This window comes from Rhinopithecus bieti, unplaced genomic scaffold (assembly GCF_001698545.2).
Source record: "Rhinopithecus bieti isolate Rb0 unplaced genomic scaffold, ASM169854v2 scaffold_47952, whole genome shotgun sequence".
NCBI lineage: Eukaryota > Metazoa > Chordata > Mammalia > Primates > Cercopithecidae > Rhinopithecus > Rhinopithecus bieti.
The window spans coordinates 427,863-436,303 of NW_016820098.1; the positions used below are offsets into that span (position 1 = coordinate 427,863).

The 8,441-nt window shown below is 41.4% G+C and overlaps 1 long non-coding RNA gene across 1 annotated transcript in view; it reads right to left on the bottom strand.

The window, feature by feature from the left end:
* Positions 1 to 8,441, bottom strand: part of LOC108520192 (uncharacterized) — a 41,907-nt gene that overhangs the window by 9,497 nt on the left and 23,969 nt on the right. Inside the window, exon 4 of the long non-coding RNA XR_001882847.1 lies at positions 8,029 to 8,191. This is a non-coding gene — a long non-coding RNA (uncharacterized LOC108520192). The remainder of the gene's footprint in view (positions 1 to 8,028; positions 8,192 to 8,441) is intronic.

Sequence of the window (8,441 nt, forward strand, 5' to 3'; positions counted from 1 at the left end):
TATATATATATATATACACACACATATATATATATATATATGTGTGTGTATATATATATGTGTGTGTGTGTATATATATAGTGCTGGGTACATAGTACATGCTCTATAAACATTTCCTGAAGGAATGACTGACTGAAGAGCAAAGGCTTGGCAAATAATTGTGAATGTGATGATTGTGAAGATAAATGAAATAATAATGCTATGATTATCTGTTATTTATTGAGCACTTACTTTGTGCCAGGCACCCATGTTAAAGGTTTTACATGGGCTGTGCGGTGGCTCACGTCTGTAATCCTAGCACTTTGGGAGGCCGAGGCAGGCGAATTGCCTGAGCTCAGGAGTTCAAGACCAGCCTGGGCAACACGTTGAAACCCCATCTCTACTAAAATACAAAAAAAGTGGTGGTGAGGCAGGAAAATTGCTTGAACCTGGGAGGCAGAGGTTGCAGCGAGCTGAGCTCACGCCACTGCACTCCACCCCAGGCGACAGAGTGAGACTCTGTCTCAAAAACAACAACAAGGCTTTACATGTATTATATATACGATATACATAAGAGATTTAACACACAGTATGGCATATAGTAAAGATTTCAACGTTACTAATATTATTACATGTCACTACAATGGTAGCTATCATCATTATAGTAAAATAGTTTCAATGTTATCTTTTCCAGCCATACCCTTGGTGTTTCTCTCAGTCTTACCGCACAGGTCAGACTGAGGGTGAGCCCTTGCAGCAGTGAATAGCTCCAAACCTGGTTCCTCCTTCCATTTCTTTTTCACATAGGCACAATTGCAACACGATGTGTTAGTTAATCTCTAAATTACACAAGGAGCCCCTAGTGTGTTTCTCTGTTGGGAAGGAAAGGGGTTGTGCTCTTGTGCTCGCATCTAGTTTGCATAACGTACTTTTCTCTTTTAGAGTGAATTGAGAAAGAAGTCATGTGGTCTGGTGGCAGCAGCTGGAGGAAGGCATGGTGATTTAGCAGGGCTCTGCATGGAAGAGTACGAGGTGGTTCTGGGGAGCAGCAAAGATCAGCCACCCCAAGGCTCTGAGGGAGCTGCATGTAGGCTCTAAGCAGAATCAGGCCGACCCCTGGCCTGGAGGAAGTAGGGGAAGAGAGCTACCAGTGGCGAGACCTGCTCGGGCTCTATGAGTAGCTGTAGAGACACTGCGAAGAAGTTTTGGGGAACTGGACCATGTGGTACTATCCTAGCACTCAAAGTTCCTTGTGACCTGAGCCAGCATACTTTACAGTGGGGAAGTACCAGGTACTGCCATGAGGATAAATAAGATCTTGAGCCCCAAACCTTACAATTAAACTTTCAGATAATAACTGGAATTCTTCATGAAGCCCATGACACAGGCAAGTATTATGCATATTTTTAGAAATACTTTATTATAACTACAGATCTCCACTCTAATGGTCCTATCATTGAATTCATTATCTATCTATCTATCTATCTATCTATCTATCTATCTATCTAATTTATTTTGAGATGGAGTCTCACTTTGTTGCCCAGGCTGGAGTGCAATGGCACGATCTCGGCTCACTGCAACCTCCGCCTCCCAGGTTCAAGCGATTCTCCTGCCTCAGCCTCCCGAGTAGCTGGAATTACAGGCATGCGCCACCACACCTGGCTAATTTTTGTATTTTTAGTAGAGATGGGGTTTCGCCATGTTGGCCAGGCTGCTCTTGAACTCCTGACCTCAGTTGATCTGCCCACCTTGGCCTCCCAAAGTGCTGGATTACAGGTGTGAGCCACTGTACCCAGCCACATTATCAACATATTTTGAAACAGGACTCGTACAAATATAATACGAAGTCTCTGTTACCTCTGATGACTTCAAAGTCTTTCACCAAAAATTCTCAAGAAGGGGATCTTAATCAATCTGCAAAGACTTACCATTTAAAAAAAAAATTTATATTCTCTGAGGTAGAGTTGATGGCCACCTGAGTAGACAGAAGTCAGAGACTGGTGTTTCAGTCCCATTTCACTAGGACTTAATTGCGAGACCTTGGGAAAGTTCCTTTGTTTGTAAAACATGGGAAAAAATTATTAGCCTATATCATAAGAACTTTTTAAAAACTCACGAGATGATGTATGAAAAGTGATAAAGCATCATATGAAATTATTGCATTTTACCTACTAAAGAAACTGAGACACAGAGTGATACGGTTTGGCTCTGTGTCCCCACCCAAATCTCATCTTGAATTGTAATCCAAATTGTAATCCCCACATGTCAAGGGAGGGTCCTGGTGGGAGGTGATTGGATCATGAGGGCAGTTCCCCATGCTTTTCTCATGATAGTGAATTCTCATGAGATCGAATTGTTTGGTAAGTGTCTGGCACTTACTCCTTTCTCTTCCTCTTGCCTGCTGCCATGTAAGATGTGCCCTGCTTTCCCTTTTCCTTCCAAGATGATTATAAGTTTCCTGAGGCCTCTCTAGCCATGTGGAACTGTGAGTCAATTAAACATCTTTTGTTTATAAATTACCCAGTCTCAATGGTATCTTTATAGCAACTGGAAAATGGACAAATACACAGAGCGAACAAAAGATTTGCCCAAAGTCATCATAATTAGCATATGGAGAGTCAAAAATGAAATATAAATTCAAGTGACTGGACATGGTACAGGACAGAGTTGATTCAGATAAACAATTTGCTTTGCTGAAGTCAGCATGCATGTGACTCTAAAAAGCATTAGTCCACTGAGGTAAAAAGGAGCATTTACTGAGTGTATAGAGAGACCTCACAGTATTGAAGGATGGAACACAAAGAGTTGCCAGGTTTCATCCAAATTGGCCAGAGAACTGGGGAATTCTCAGGGACAGCGTGGCTTGTCCCTCTGTGTTCCCCTTGTATTTGCTTCTGAGCCAGGTCCAGCCTCTCCCACATTCTGTCTGTCTTCCTCGGCTCCTTTATCCTGTGTGAGGCACAACATGGCTGCTCTTCCTGGATCTAGACCAGGAAGACCACGGAGCTCCAGTACTCACAATCAATTGGCAATACACACATGAACTAGCCTGGCTCCTCTGAGGAAACCTGCACCATACAAGTCATTTCTGAGCAAATAACTAGCTCCACCTGGGTCAGGCGTGTTCGATGCTGGTCTAAGCAGTGATGGGCTTCCCCACCACCACCACCCACCCCTAGAAGTCACATTACCTCATGTTATCTTGTACAGCTGTATCTTCCAGAGAGCTGTGGGTGGCAAGGGTGCTATATTGCCAAGCTGGGTGTTATCACATAAAGAGAGGAACTATTTATAGAGAGTGTGCTTTGGATGATTTCATGATGTATTTCAGTTATGAGATTTAAGATCCAAATTTCCCGGTCAACAAAATCAACTCAGTTTAATTAATATTGTGTTGGGCTCTTAAGATACACACATATGCCCACAAGTTATGTCCACAGATAACTGTAATATAAGATAGTCTATGAAAGTTTCTTAGAAATTGTCTTATAAAATTACATGAAAGCATAAAAAAAGAATTAAGTCCTCCTGGGGGAGTCAGAAAGCTTTTACTAAGTGCAATTTGAGACTCGTCTTGAAGCATTCATTTAATTTTTATAGAGAGGTGGAAGATGGGGAAGACACACATAAAGCAGTGGGGAAAGCATGAACAAAATATGGAGAAGTGAAATTACATGTACACTCTGAAAGGGTGAACAGTGCACTGAAGAGCAGCATGCAGGAGGGTGAAAAGGAAACATATTAATTGACTCATCACAACTATATGCTGGACATTTTCAGGTGACACCTCAGTTAATCTTTTTTTTTTTTTTTTTTTTTTTTTTTTTTTTTTTTTTTTTTTTTTTTTTTTTTTTTTTGAGATAGAGTTTCACTCTTATTGCTCAGGCTGGAGTACAGTGGCGCGATCTCGGCTCACTGTAACCTCCGCCTTCCAGGTTCAAGTGATTCTCCTGCCTCAGCCTCCTGAGTAGCTGGAACTACAGGTGCCTGCCACCATGCTCGGCTAATTTTTTGTATTTTTAGTAGAGGCGGGGTTTCAACATGTTGGTCAGGCTGGTCTTGAACTCCTGACCTCAGGTGATCTGCCCGACTTAGCTGCCCAAAGTGCTGGGATTACAGGCGTAAGCCACCGTGCCCGGCTTCTTCTTTTTTTTTTTGAGACTAAGTCTCACTCTGTCACCCAGGCTGGAAAGCAGTGGTACCATCTTGGCTCACTGCAACTTCCAACTACCACCTCCCAGGTTCAAGTGATTCTCCTGCCGCAGCCTACAGAGTAGCTGAGATTACAAGCACGTGCCACCACACCCGGGTAACTTATGTATTTTTAGTTGACATCGGGTTTCACCATGTTGGCCAGGCTGGTTGAGCTCAAACTCCTGAGCTCAACTGATCCGCCCACCTCTGCCTCCCAAAGAGCTGAGATTACAGGCATGAACTACTATGCCCGGCCTCATTTAATCCTTTCAACAATCCTTGAGGTAGTGTCTATTGTCCCTATTTGACCAAGGCACATGAAGGCTGAAGCCACTTTTCCACTGTACCATGTGGGGGCTGAGGGTGAGAACAGATGGAGGGAAGGTCTGCCCACCATCTAAGGAGTTCACACCAGATTCTGAAGGCACTGTGAGGTCACACAAGATTTCTAAACAAGGAACAGAACAAACATCTGAATTTTAAGAAAAATAATGCTGGTGGTAATGTAGGGATTAAATAGAATATTCTTTCGCTGTCATTCATTCATTTAATTAAAAAAATATTGAAAACTAACTGTGGGTCAAGATCTTGTTACAAAGCACTGTGGGAAAAAATGTTACATATGCCAGATGTGGCCCCTAATCTCATAAAGCTTATAATACTAACTTATATATGTCTTCCTCAACATATATATTCTATAAAACAAATGATGCTCCACTTACGATGAGATTACATACCAATAAACCCATTGTAAATGGAAAATAGTGTAAGCCGAAAATGCATTTACTACCCTGATAAACCCATCATAAAGTTGAAAAATTATAAGTCAAACCATCATAAGTTGGGGTCTATTTGTATATATACAGACACACATACAAATACATATATATAGAGAGAGAAAGTAAACCTCTAAATTTTAATTATCTTTTACCTCACAAAATAGTATATTTTGTTTAAAAAAGTAATTTATATACTCTGGAAATATCCCAAACATATCCCTTATCAGATATATGATCTGCTGATATTTTCTCCCATTATATAAGTTGCCTTTTTACTCTGTTGATAGTGTCTTTTGATGCACGAAAGTTTTTAGTTTTCATGGGGTCCACTGTTGGTTTTTTCCTTTTGTTACTTTTGTGTTTGGTATCATATCCAATAAATATGCCAAATCCAATGTCATATTTTCTCCTGCGTTTTCTTCTAAGAGTGGGTCTTACCTTTAGATCTTTGATCCACTTTGAGTTAATTTTTATACATGATGTAAGGTAAGAATCCAACTTCATTCTTTTGCATATGGATATGCAGTTTTCCCAGCACCATTTGTTATAAAGATTGTCCTTTTCCCATTGAATGGTCTTGGCATCCTTCTTGAAAATCAATTGACCATATATGTGAGGGTTTATTTCTGGGCTCTCTATTCTATTCCATTGGTCTATATGTCCTTACACCAGTACCATACTGTTTTGACTACTATAGGTTTGTAGTAAGTTTTGAAATCAGAAAGTGTGAACCCCTCCAACTTTGTTCTACATCAGTTATTTTGGCTATTCAGGGTCCCTTGAGATTTCATATAAATTTTAGGATAGGTTTTTCTATTTCTGCAAAAAAAAAAAAAAAAAAAAAGGATTTTCATAGGGATTGCATTGAATCTGTAGACTGGGTAGTATTCACACAGCACTTGGAATGCACTAAATGCCACTGAAGTGTATACTTTAAAACGGTTCATTGTATGTTATGTGAATTTCAGCTCAATTAAAAAGAAGGGATTGGGTGATTATACCTCAAAATCAGGTATGGGGACAGCATGAGGCAACTAGAAGGGAAAGGAGATTGTAGTTAGAGGGAGGAAGGTTGGAGTTTAAGCCCTCTAATACAGAATAGTTGGGGGCAGGTGACGGTCCCTGGAGTTGAGCAGATAAAAGTGCAGGAAGGGTAGGGTGCTCTAAAGGTAATCCACAAAGACAATGACCTCCAAAGTAGATTTGAGACCTCTAAAGTAGATTCAGAAGCATGCACACCAAGCTGTGCATAGTGGTCATCACTGGAGTAGGGTGTGGATAGATAAGATTATAGAGGCATTTTTATTATAGTACTTTTTTTTTTTAAGGATACAGTTTCACTCTGTTGTCCAGGCTGAAATGCAGTGGCTACTTACAGGTGCAATCGTAACTCACTACAGCCTCAAACTGGGCTCAAGCAATCCTCTGCCCTCAGCCTCTTTTCGTAGCTGGGACTGCAGGCATATGCCATCATGCATGGCTAATTTTTTTAGTATTTATATTTTGTAGATATGGAGTCTTGCTATGTTGTCTAGGCTAGTCTCAAACTCCTAGCCTCAAGTAATCTCCTGCCTCAGCCCCCCAGTACACTGGTATTACAGGTATGAGTCATCCTGCAGGGCCTACAATAGTATATTTTTAAGGAGAAAGAATAATAAAAAATACTGTTTTAAAGCTGTAATTTAAGATCTTTAGGAGAGAAAGATTATAAACCAGGTGCCTTTTTAAAAAAGTCATTGTAGGAGTGTCAGGAAGGTGTTAGATGATACAGGCATGGACGGATGGGGGGCGGGCATGCCAGCTGGCTTAATCTCTTATTTATTTTCAGAGCAATGGTGTGGCAGTAGCATTGTGAAGCTGGGAGAAGGCCAACCCTGCTCCCAACCCCACAGTATATGAGGACTGGTAAAGTAAACACCCCTCAATTCAAGACAGTAGCAGGGGAAGCTATGTTCTCCTAAGATAGCCAAGTTTCAGTAAGGCAAGGAGTGGGAGACAGGCTGGGGATGTAGGATGGCTTGCTTTCCATAAAATGGGGGTTCCGGAGAGTACAGCAGAAAGGTGTGAGGAGGAAGGAAGCAGTGGGGGAATGAGTTTGGGTAGGCACAAGGGGGTCTGGGGACCAGTATACAGGATAAGATGGATGAGTGGGGACAGTTACATTTTAGGTACTTGTATGGAAAGGGGATAGGGAAGTTTAATGGGGAATAGTAGCCCCTAAGGGCCTAAAAAGACCTGGGATGTAAAGTTTAGCAATAGTGAAGCCTCTTGGGATCTGAGCAGGATGCTGGATTTAGCTGGGATGTTATGGATAGCAGAATTTGGGTAAACAATAAAATAACAATCCAAAGATGATACAAAGTCTCAGAGACAGACACTAGCATGGATAACTCAAGGGGCCAAGAGCAAGCCAGATAGACTGAAGCAGAAGGTTTGTGTTGGGGATTAGAAGGCTGGCTCCCAAGGGTGGTGCTGGCTTTTGGAGAGCTAAATCAGGAGAGGAGTGGGACATAATTTATAAGAAACAAGGGCTCGTTATGGTTTTTGGAGGAATTGATGAAAACAACATTTAAAGAAGATTAGTATGAGAAGTATCCAACAAAGTGGATTGGGTCAGGAAAAACTGGACGCTGTAGGTTTTGCAACTATCCACACATGATATGGTAGAAGCTTGAACTAGGGAGAAGAAGAAAAAGATAATTTCAAGATAAAACCATACAGAGCTCATTTTATATATGAGAAGGTAGAAAAAAAGAGGGTGTTAAAATTCTCAAAATTTTGAGCCTGACTGATTAGAGAGTTAATCAAGAACATGGGCAGGGGGAAAAAAGAAACAAAGAAAAAAAACATGGGCAGGGAGCCTGAAAGAAGAGGATCAGTGTAGAGGGAAGGAGGGGACAATGATGAACTTAGTTTGGGACCTAGATTCATTAGACTCTTATAGCTAAATAACACTTAGCTCTGGCTATGTGGAACAACTATCACATTTTATAGATGAGGAAATCTTGAGTTTGAGAAACAGGAATTTTGGCTCTGCTATTTGCTAGATACAAACAAAACTTGACAATTTACTGACCTCTGGGTCTCAGGCTGTTGTCATATCAAGGCTTGAGTGTGGGAGGATCTGCTTCCAAGCTCATTCACAAGGCCTACAGTTCTTGCTGGCTGCTGGCTGGAAACATCAGTTCCTTGCCATAAAGGCCCTTCCAGAGGGTACTTACAATATGGCAGCTGGCTTCCTTCAGAAAGAGAGAGAGACAGAGAGAGAGAAGATGCTCAAGAAAAAGCCCTAGTTGTTTTATAACCTAATCTCAAAAGTGACCTTTGCCAAATTTTATTCATTAGAAACAAGTTGGCCGGGCGCGGTGGCTCAAGCCTGTAATCCCAGCACTTTGGGAGGCCGAGACAGGCGGATCACGAGGTCAGGAGATCGAGACCATCCTGGCGAACACGGTGAAACCCCGTCTCTACTAAAAAAATACAAAAAAC